This window comes from Lycium ferocissimum, chromosome 11, assembly GCF_029784015.1.
Source record: "Lycium ferocissimum isolate CSIRO_LF1 chromosome 11, AGI_CSIRO_Lferr_CH_V1, whole genome shotgun sequence".
NCBI lineage: Eukaryota > Viridiplantae > Streptophyta > Magnoliopsida > Solanales > Solanaceae > Lycium > Lycium ferocissimum.
This window is the reverse complement of record NC_081352.1, coordinates 41791480-41803514: the sequence shown is the minus strand read 5'-3', so window position 1 is coordinate 41803514 and position 12035 is coordinate 41791480.

Genomic DNA, 12035 nt, shown 5'->3' with positions numbered 1-12035 from the left:
AACTATATCCTGAGTTCCTTCTCGGTTTAACATGGATATGTGCCCTCCCAGTTTGTTAATTTTTGACTTCTAGCTCTATTTTCTTACTATCAGTCAAATAGTCTTAATTTTTAACCAGTCAAATAATCCTGTATATACAGTATAATTTATTTACTAAGGAACGATTTAATTCTTGTATCATTGGAAAGGTACTCGTTTAGGCAATTATAATTAGTGGAAGAAGAAATTAAAGAGGTGGAACTAATAATTATATAAGCTTGTTACCTAAAAGTGCATATATTCATGAAGGGATATCTATTTAATTAATAGAAAAAATACCACGTCTTAAGTGGTAGTTGGATTTTGTCATTAATTAATTAAAGTGTTCATGACTCATATATTTTCCTTTCTTTTGATGTCAATAAAAACCTTTAAAGGTTAAATGGTACTAGCACCTTTTTTATTAGCTTTAAAAGCTTTTTTAATTCGCTATTAAAAAGAAAGTGGGAAGCTTTTCCTAGAAAGATTGCAAGCTAAGGATATAAAAGTCTTAAATCATTTCGTCATTTACTTAAAACAGTAAATTAATTATTCCGTTAGATTATTTGACTGGTTAATTAAGTAAATCAGATGGGTAACTCCAAACTGAAGTGATCAAAGACTAAACGACACAGCATTGACTCTTCCTATATATACTCAACAAGTAAATAAGTTAGAAGTTTGAAAACATGAGAAAAAGAGAAACAATAAATTACTCAAGACTTGATTTTGTATCCTTAAGAGTTGATCAATGAAAAAACCATGCACGTGTCCAACTGTGGAAACAATGAGGAAAATTCCAAGAAAACAATAAATAAGAGGTAATAAATTCCAAAGGAAACGACGAACACACACACAAAACATAAAAGGGAATAATCGTCCTTATAATGACAAATTGACCATGGCAGTCCCACCATGCATTATAAACAGTTGATTGATCTCTCATCTACTGTATCCAATATTAGAGGCAGATCGAAATTCAAATTTGATGGACGTTCTACATGTAAAGTTCTTAATGGTGGATTCATAAATTTAAAATTATAAGTTCAAATCTACTCTTTATTGAAAGTTTAAGCAGATTTTCACATATAAATCTACGTTTAAGTATACAAGTGCGGGTTCGAATGAAGCTACATTGCTTAATGTCAATATGTTGCATCCACACTTGTCCAATCAGGGGCAGAGGTAAGGGTGTAAAGGGATTCGTCCAAACCCCTGAACTCACCCCCTTGGTCGGATAATTACATTATATATACAAAGGTCAAATTTATTTTCTAAGCATAATACTACATCTTGAATCCCTTTAAATTTTGGTATCTTTATTTATTTTTTTATTTTGACTCGTTGAAAATTAACACATGCTGTTCTGCTAAAATGTCCAATATTAAGGAAATTGAGCTAATCCCTTTTTAAAAAAACTTGCAAAGAATTGTTCAAGCTAGATATATAGTACTAGTAGTAGTTTGATTGTTGGATGATTTTGTTTGAATGGTAGATGAGTTTATAAAAGCAACTTTACGGCTTTTTCTTTTTATGGATGCGAATAAAAGCATGTCTCGATTTTATTTTATTTTTTTCTGAAAGGAATGTGTAAATTGTGGAATTCTATTTCTGACACAAAAATAGCTGAGATCCCAGATTGAGACGTAACTCCACAATAATATGTGCTCTAAATTCTCAACTCTACCCAAAGGAAAGGCAACATTAATTCCTTGGTATCAATTATTCTCCTGTGTATGAAGAGCCTTACTCGTATATTCTTCTGGTTTTGGGGCAACTTTTCACTGATTTCACTTACATCTGCTTTCCAAAATGTACAAGTTTGGTACAATTCAAGAATCACTTATATTCACACTTCACAGTGGCTTAAATTACACAGTGTAAAGATCTCAATTTTACACAATCATACCTTCCAATTCATTTTACTTGTCTTTTGCACGTTCCTTAAAAACAGTAACTAAAATAATAATTTGTTTAAATTGTCGTTGTTTATTCTTTGATTTCACTTTAATACTACTTTTCCTTTGACTGTAATAATCTCTCTACATTTATTAGAGTAAAGCTAAAGGTGGAAACAGATAACTAATTTTATCTTGATTTTCTAAAATGACAAGTATTTTAGATCAATTATTTATCTTAACCATGACAAGTAAAATGGATCGGAGGGGATAGTATAAGTTACACTAGAAAAAACTGGTATCAACAACAAACTTCGTCGCTAAATTGCTCCTAGCTAACATTTTTTTTTTTTTTGATAATTTGTCACTAAATAGGATTAGCGGCAGATTTTATTGTTTAGCTACAGAATTTTTTCATCGCTAATTCCTATTTTCTTAGTAGTGTTAACTTGTGATAGTGGATTCTTTATCATTTTATTAGGTTATCAATAGTACCTTAAAATTTCTTATAATACGCCACAATTTAGCTCAAACTTTGTCACATTGACAGGATCTAAATTAAAAACATGGGCGCATTTCTTTGATATATTGATTTTGGGACTGTAAAAGAAATTCAAAATAGGCTAAGGGTATTGTAAGCAATAGAGTGGTTTTGTCGATTTATTGAAATTCATCCCTTTATCGTTTTGATTTGCAAATAAAAAATAATTCAATTTTAAGATAGATAGTTTGAATTAACAAAATATCTTTGGTAGTTTTAGGTTTGAAATTAATTTACCTGCTTAGTGTAAAAAGAATTTCATTGACTGGTATGACTAGTGTAGGGCTAGGGTTGAATATAATAATAAAATATAGAAGAAGCAATGTTGTAGATAGTAGAATTATAAATTATAACGTACATATAAGTAGAGCTTAGAGAAGAGTGGAAAGTTAAAAAAGACAGGGAACTGACAAAGGCAGTGAATTTTTAGAAGTATGAGCAGTCGTCTCCTTGTGGGCTGACTTTTCCTGCTAAACTAAGCCCTTAATCATAATCTAATGATGTTTTCACTTTCCATATTTGTTTAATATATAATCTTTGGAATTTAGTTCTTGAACTTTCTTGCCTATGGAATATTCTTCCCTTCTCCCACACCTCTCAAAGGCTTCAACTTTCAAGGTCCAGCTAATTACTCTTCTTGACCCCTCCAAACTAGATTCCTCTTCAGATACATGCCCCTCCCCAAGATCTCTTTTGGGTTTAAAAAAGGAAAAGAAATCTTAGCAAAACTACACATTATGATATAATATGAGTTTAAATATTACAATCATGCCTCTCAATAGTAGTCGTCCCCTTTAACAACATTTTACTATAACAACTAAGTTTTTTTTTTTTAACCAATTTTCATGTTATGTTATATTATATATTCTCTATAATATGTAGCATTTCGCTATAGTAGTCAAAAAATATTCAGACAAACATCGTTGTATTAGAGAGAGGTTTGACTGTATCTATTGATAGTCCGCAATTTCTTTTTATACTGTAGGTAAGTATATAAAAGATCATGTATTGCCGAAAGGTCAAGGTAGTTGGTGACCTGATGACAGGGAAGCAGACGACCGAACACGATGAACAATATCATAACGGTCTTAAGGTAGCAAAATTCTTGTTCTATAAGTTCTCGACCCTCATAAAAGGCGTAACGATCTGAGGGCTGCTGAGAGGTTCAGTGGTAAATTCATAAAAGGGTGAGACTAGTTATAAAATTAATATGATAAATTATTCATCACAAATGGTTAAAATATACTGATAGCGCAAGAAATTGAATTGTTCGTGTGTATAAATTAAAGCCACGTATAATAATAGTGGTAGTTTAAAATTCAGATTTGAAAGAGAAGGGTGTGGGGAAAAGTAAAACGTTGTCACCAAGGGTATGTTTGTTTCTTTGTTTGTCTTTTACTTTGAACTTGAAGGGAAGTCTAGTTGTTTTTACCTTTTGTAGCTTAGGTAGATTTAAATTAAATGCAACTAAGGTCCCTCTAAAGTATTTCCTAATTTCAAGAATTAGCCCTGTCTACATGTACCTAATGTCCTAATCAACTCTTCTCGTAAAAACAGTCAAATTTCATGTGAGATTTTGCTATATGCCTAGTCCTCTAGTTTTAAATATTTGGTTCCAATGATCGATGAGGTTTATAATTAACCAAGAATTAGGAATGGAATATATGTCGTTTAGAATAACTATGAAGAAAATCCAAATAGATATGGCACAAGTTTTCTTTTTGATTAAAGGGATATGATGTTATTAGTGTGGTAATTTAGTTCAACACAAGAAGACAAACTGCCTTCACAAATTTAATGCAAAAAAATAAGTTGGGAATTCAAAATACTAAAATTGAGTGTCGCGTCCATTTGTTTATTAGAACCAGCTTATTTTTTAGAGTTGAAACAAGAACCAATAAATTTGGAAAGAGAAAATTTAAGAATGATTTTCCCTCCTAGTTGTCATGTATATATTGTTTCCAAACATATGTCATTTTGAAAAATCAAGAGAGAATTGATATGTTTAGCATTAATTGTCCTAGTATTAATAAGCACGCAAATAAACAAAAAGTAACAATTAATAAGGGGTAAATTAGTAACTTACTGCATCTTTTTAATGGGCTTATAGAACTTTATCCTAACAACTAAACGGATACAGAGGGAGTTGCAATTTATAAAGAAGTGATTAATAAGTAAAATTTCCTGGTAAAAAGAAGATTCAGTTTTACCTTTAAAACCAACATATTAGATAAAGAAGTAAAGAACCATAGATTTGGATCTGGAAATCTATCTATTAGGGGAACCCAAAAGGGTTTACTTATCAAAAGGTGGAGAATATAAGCCTTTATATAACCACATATTTAATATAACCTAATTTCTTCATTTTTCTGCACTTCTTATTTCAAGGGATTTTTTTAGGGAAAAGAAGTTATGGGACTTGGTGAAGCAAAGGTGGCTATGTGGATGAATATTCTTTTGGTCTTTTAGCAGTTATTTGCACGGCTAATTAAAGTTGAATATGCTGTTGGCTACTCAGCCATCCACAAGACACATTTCATTGGTCTTTTTTTTCTTTCTTTTTTTGCATATTAGGTGTCATAATAATGCATTTCGTGTAACATTTGTCAATGTTAAAAACTTTAACTCTATTGTCAGAAGTGATATTTGAGTCTTGCAAAGCTAGAATATAATTTGACATACATACACAATATTATTTTCTTCATATAGAGCATAATTTTTTGATAAAAAGCGTTCAACTGATCACCCTTCACACCTATGTCACTTATTTTTATCTCACTTTAATTTGACCTTTAGTTTTTATAATTTGCGAATATCTCGGCTATCTCATTGGATACTTATTACCTCCTACTAACAAAAGTAATGAATAATTTTGTCTATCAAAATTCAGATAGATTAGAAGAAATTACCTGCCTTTGAAGGGATTTGATTCCCAATCTTTTATGATTTGCGTCCCTTTATATCGACTGTTAAACCACATCCTTACCTGCTTTAATTTGATTTAACCTTTAAATTATAACTTTTATAGGATCTACTGAGTGTATAATTTGTTTTCCATGTCTATCCCGCGGATTCATCAATCACAAATGTCTAGATCAATTAAAAGTATTTTTCTGGCGATGAGAACATTAACCACCACTAATGTTATATAAAAGAATAGGTAATGAATAATACCACTAGATTTCAAATTTATAACTTGTAACATATAAACTGTAGCTACACTCTAATAATTGTAATTTCATTTTTCACTCAAATCCATTCCCTAGCCTTTTGGCACATCCCTCTCCCAAAAACTAAAGAGGAAAGAAAAAACGACAATTAAAAGTTTTATTGGACTACCTCCAAATCCAATACATATCATTTACATATTTTAAGATTTTTGCACACCTCTTAATAACTTTAATCATAAGAATATTATCTAAATTATAGTGTATCCGTTTGATTTTCTTAAATAATTAAATAATACTTCACTAATTGAGATATAAAGAGTTGATTTGAAGAAGAAAAAGAGGTGATAACCTAAAATATCAAATGTTCTTAACAGAATGCAATAAAAACGATTAATATTTGAGACGGAAAATGAATATGTCGTGTAAAAGAGGCGTCTTTTACAAGATAAAGTTGAAATCCCCTATGGATGCTCTTTCTTCCAAAAGCCTATCAAAGTGGTCAAACCAATTAGTAAATGCAATATATTATTTTTGTAGATAATATCCACTTATACACTTTAAAGTTTTGGAAAGTGATATTTAATCCCTTGAGGTTTGAGAAAATGGTAGTTTAATATCCACTTATACACTAAGGTTTTTGAAAATGACACTTAACCCCTTAAAGTGGTAGATACACTCTCTATATGTCCAAAAGATGATCAAAGTACCATTTTGACCTTTGGGCGCTTGTATTGTATAAAAAGAAATTCCACTGAAAATAAATACTACGTAAGAACAAAAGGGGGGAGGAAAATTATAACGGGGTTGCTTGAGGAGAATACTTTAAATGGAAAAAAGGCACACACACACACACACATATATTAGTAATTTCAGCAAGATGTATGATAAAAATTGATATCCAAAAGGCCTATAACTCTGTGGAGTGGGTGTTTGTTGAGCAAATGCTTCAAGGATTACAGTTCCTAGCAAAATTCACTAAATGGATCATGTTATGCCTAACCACTGTCTCATACTCCATCAATATCAATGGCAAACCATCCCCTCCTTTTGAGGCAAAGAGAGGATTGAGACAAGGGGATCCTGTCTCCCCATTTCTATTTGTGCTTGTCATGGAATATTTGAGTGGAATCCTGAGAAGAGTAGCAAAGAATCCGGGTTTCAAATACCACCCTAAATGTGCTAAGACCAAAATTACACAGTTAGGATTTGCTGATGATCTCTTGTTATTCTGTAGGAATCTGTGCAATTGATATACGAGGGCTTTTAACAACTCTCAGCCGCATCAGGGTTAACAGCAAATGCCGATAAAAGTGTTGCTTACTTTGGAGGAGTTTATCCAGTGAAACATAACCAAATACTGTCCACGTTGGGTTTTCAAAGAAGGGATCTTCCTTTCAGATACTTTGGTATTCCATTGAGCTCTAAAAGAATGTCAATTGCACAATGTCATCCATTAATGGAGAAGATGATAGGGAAAATTACCTCCTGGACAAGCAAATTTCTATTCTATGCAGGCAGAGAACTCTTAATAAAGAGTGTCCTCTTCTCTATTCAAACATTTTGGTCCCAAGTATTTGTGCTACCAAAGAAGGTAATTAATAAAAATAATCACCATATGCAGAACCTTTCTTTGGACAGGGGATAAGACTAAGTCAAAAAAGGCATTACTAGCCTGGGAAACTCTATGTTTTCCAAAAACTGCTTGAGGTGCCAACTCACTAATTTAGAGACCTGGAACAAAGCTGTTATATGCAAACAACTATGGAATTTGAGTATGAAGAAGGATAGACTATGGGTAAAATGGGTGCATGCCTATTATGGAGGTACATGGGTGATATGGGCAGTGGAATGAAGCAAGCATCATGGCTGATCCAAAAAATCATATAGGCAGTTAAATATGTAGACCAAGCAGGAATGCAAATGTCAGAGTTACGTTGATGGCCATGGAAAGATTCTCCATTAATAGGATGTATCACAAACTCATAGGACAATTTGTTAAAGTACCTTGGAGGAGATTAGTATGCAACAACTTTGGGGCCCCAAAATAGATTTTCTTACTGAGACTGGTTGCACATAAACAAATATATACTAAGGATAGTTTGGGAAAGTGGGGCATGAATGTTGATACTATTTGCCCACTATGCAATGTTCATCAGGAGAGTGTTAACCATCTGTTCTTCCAATGTGAAACTTCAGCTGAAATATGGTACAGATTACTAAAGTGGCAAGGGATATATAGACAACCTCTACAATGGGATGCAGAATTACAATGGGCTACAGTGCACTATAGAGGGAAAACTGCAGGAGCAGATGTATATAGAATGATCCTAAGTGCTGCAATTTACTTCATATGGCAGGAGAGGAACAAGAGAGTATTTCAAAGCAAACAAAGGCCTACAGATGTGATAGTTAGACAACTGGTGCAAGAGGTGTTCTTTAGAGGATCCAACAAGCTTAGACTAGCAAGTGTTTTCCAGCAACTTAATTGTTACCCACAGGATAAAGTAGAAGAGTAGTAGTTGGATATGAAATTAGTTATGTAGTGAAAACGCTGAAGTTTGGGACCTTGTCCAAACTCAGGGTACAAGCTGTAAATTCTTCCAGTGGTAATGAAAATCTTTTATTGCCGAAAAAAAATATATATATATATATATTATTAATTTTAGACGAAGAATTGAAAAGTATTTTAATCATCATCATAAGTTAATTTGTTTAAATATTTTCTCATTATCAGATAAATCAGTGGTATTATTAATAACTTTCCTTTGTTTGAAAAATATAAGACATTCATTTTAAAAAATAGTATGAGCTAAATGTCACTTTTCGTAATTTAGGCGATTCCCTTGCAAATAATCAGCTACTATTGTGCAAATGACCTTAATATCCCTATAAAAGTGGAATAGTTGTCGTTCTCACAACTTCGAGGCAAAGTGACACTTCCCAAAGATCAGGGGCCTAAGTGAAAATTATGCTTTTATTTGTTTCACTTCACCTTTGCGACCATCCAATCATCTTTCTAATAGAACTAGCAATATATGCCATGACTAGCAGTAGTCCATATACCAATGATTGTGAAGAAGACCAACAAATTGAGGTATTCAAACTTACTTTAAGAAGACCAACAAATTGCGGATTCAAACTTACTTTTTCAAAGATGAAATGAATTATTGAGAGACAAGATCTGTTAAAACTAGAATACGTTTTAGTGTTTTCTAGTGTGTACGATAATGGATTCTAACTTTACTTAAAACATTGGCAACTAGCAAAGCTAATAATATATACATGGGTGGAACAAGAAGGCTACTTATTGCATATGGATTCGATCGAACTCGGTAACTTTAATTTAAAGCAGTATTTGCATTAAGATATTTATTAAATATGTTTAAAAATTAAATTTAAAACCCTTACTAACACATATTGTTGTTATCCTAATATATAAAATTCATAAAATTTAAATCTTGACTCTCCAACCATAAAAATATATGTTTGATTGCTGCCTGTCAAATTTCAAAAAGAGAATGACCATGCAATTAAGAAATAGTTTCACGCATAAGGTAGTTGTCATAATTAGTTGAGTGTGACAAATATGAGCGTAAAGTTTCAATAATGAAAATTCCCCCCGACGTACGTCTGATTTTGAATGCGATTTCGTGTACTGTTAAACCTATTGGCTAAAAAGTTGCCAAAAGGGTTTTCTATGGCCATAATTTTATCAATCTGTCTTTTTATTTTTGTAGATATAAGAGTTTGTAACAAAGATGCTAAAAATTGCTTGCTCTTGCTAATCCTTTTATTTGATGTGATGTAAATTTTGTGAGGAGAAAGGTGGATCCAGGATTTGAAGTTTGTGGGTTTTCACTCATCTCAAATTAAGAAATAAAGAAAAACAAAATAAAAACCCACATGGTTACCAAGGGGATTCAAGCCCTTGACCAAGAGGAGCTTATAAGGTTCCTTCTCTGCCATTAGACCAACAACACAGTTTATTAATGGGTTCCCAAATCGTATTTTTATATATTTACTAGATTCTCACTACAAATATCGGACCCGTGCAAATGTATGGGGGCTCCCATGAGCTAAATTTTGGCCTGGACATAGATAGAGCATTAGATTTTCTCCGGGATTCGCGATTAAAAATCTGCTTGGCTAAGTTTTCAAATTTTGTTATTTTTAAAATATATTTTACTTGTTAGAAGTGCTTTATGAAAAGATATATTTGGAAAGTAGTCGTTCGCGTATGGCTAATCAATTGAAAAAGTATTTTGTGAATATTAGAGCAACAATTTGTGCTTGACCAAGCTTGTAAAAGTTCTTTTGCGAAAAAGTCACCATTTCATATGCAAAACAACTTATGTTACTTATTACTCAAAAGCACTTATTTTTTCCTAAAAGTTTGTCCAAACACATGAACTCTCTAAAATAAGCAATTTTGATTTCCCAGAAGCTTGGTCAAACATGATGTAAGTAGTCAAGAAGTTCCAAGATTTTATATTAATTAGTGGTTGTTTGGTCGGCGAACATGTTATTTCGGGATTAATAATAATGGATTATAATATTGAGATTGATAATAATGAGATTATTAGTGGATATATTTTTACCGGAGACGTTTGGTTAATTGGACTAAAAATGGGATAACAGGGTTTAATATAAAACTTCTGTTTGATTTAAATTAGATAGAGATGGATAAACTTTTATTTTCATTTTTAATCTTGGCTTTCTTAAGACTTGAGGAGAAGAATTTTAGAGAAGAGCAAATATGTCATTTTAGTATTATTCCGGGGTTATTATCTCACGTGGAGTGTGGAAATAAAATTATTCCACTATTGTGGATACATACGTACAATCCGAAACTGCTAATCCCTGAATAAGAAATTCTACCAAATGAGGGATTAAGCTAATCCGAAATTTAATCCTGAATTATAATCCCCTACCCCTCAAACTAAATGACCCCTTAGTGCTATAGAAAATCCTTTGGAAATTCTCATGCGACTTCCTTTTTATTTGATAGGAGGTACTGAGATTTCATGAAAACTTTGAATTAGCACCTCATAATCTATGGATCAATTGCTAACTCTAAGGGAGCAAATTCACTCTAAGGCGGATTTTGTTCGTTATGTTCTTAATTATATTGTTCTAGACAAAAAGATAAGAGCTTCTCAAGATATTCAAATTGTAAAAATGGTGATAGAATTCTTAACCAAGTGCTTATGACTAATAACTAAAGAATCTTTTCTTAATTTTCTTTAGAAAGCAAAAGTTAGCAAAAAGTATCCACTCTCACCTTCTCTATCTCTATTTTTCTCCTTCTCCAGGTGTATTGGATGGTCCCTATATATCCACTGCCTAGTAGTCCTATGATTCACTTTTATAAATAAGACAACATTCATTCAATTTGATTATGAAATCTTAAATCTTAAACATGATATTTTGCTGCTAAAGCAAAACATTTACCATTTAATTAGGATTTAGTTCACCTTAACAGGAATTCCACTAGCTAATGCACGCTATTATTTTAGGATAAATAAATCTTGACAGATAGATGATAGGAAGAATGATAAGAGAAAAGGGTAGCTTGTAGGATCAAAAAAGGCGGTTCAAACGTTCAAAGTAGGGTCCTCTTTCCACTTTGTTTGCCACTCTAAAAAGAAAAGAAACCAAAAGATATGGCCTTTTATTAAATTTAACCTAGTGCACAATTAACCTAATTGTGGCCTATTTGTACATTAGCAAAACAAAGTCTATGTTATGACTAACGAAGATATTTTTTTTTTCATGCATGATTGAGGGTGCTGGTAAAATACTACTTCATCCGTCTTATTTTATGTGGTCTTGTCTAAATAGGCACGATTTAAAAAAGAACAAAGGAATTTTCAAATTTGTGATCAATAAGAGGCACTAAATAATATTTAAATTTAAATTATTTCTAAATATTAAAATGTGTCGTCTAAAATAACAAATTTAAATTTAAATTATTTCTAAATATTAAAGTGCAGACAAGTATGAGTGCACTTCAGTCATATGTTGTGACTTCCCAATTTCAGAAGAAAAAAAAATTGTAATTCGGACGTGGATTGCTACTTCAATCACATATATATGAAGTTGTATCATAAGTTGGTAAATTTTCATTAAAAAAAAAAAAAAAAATGTTGAACTTTGAGCACATCTTAAATAGTGATCCCAAAATCTACTATTTGTGTACTTCGGCCAGAATTGTTGGATGGTCAGTGTTTGGCAAAGAAATAAGCAAGTTCTTTAGTCCATCAGCTTTCAAACCCAAAGTCCTACAACCCGGCCCAACCGCTCTCAACTGGGCTTCCAATTAGATGAAATTGCACGAATGCCCATCAAATGGGCCGGTCTTTGATTTTTAATTTTATCATCGGCTTTCTGTAAAGTTTTCTAATAAGT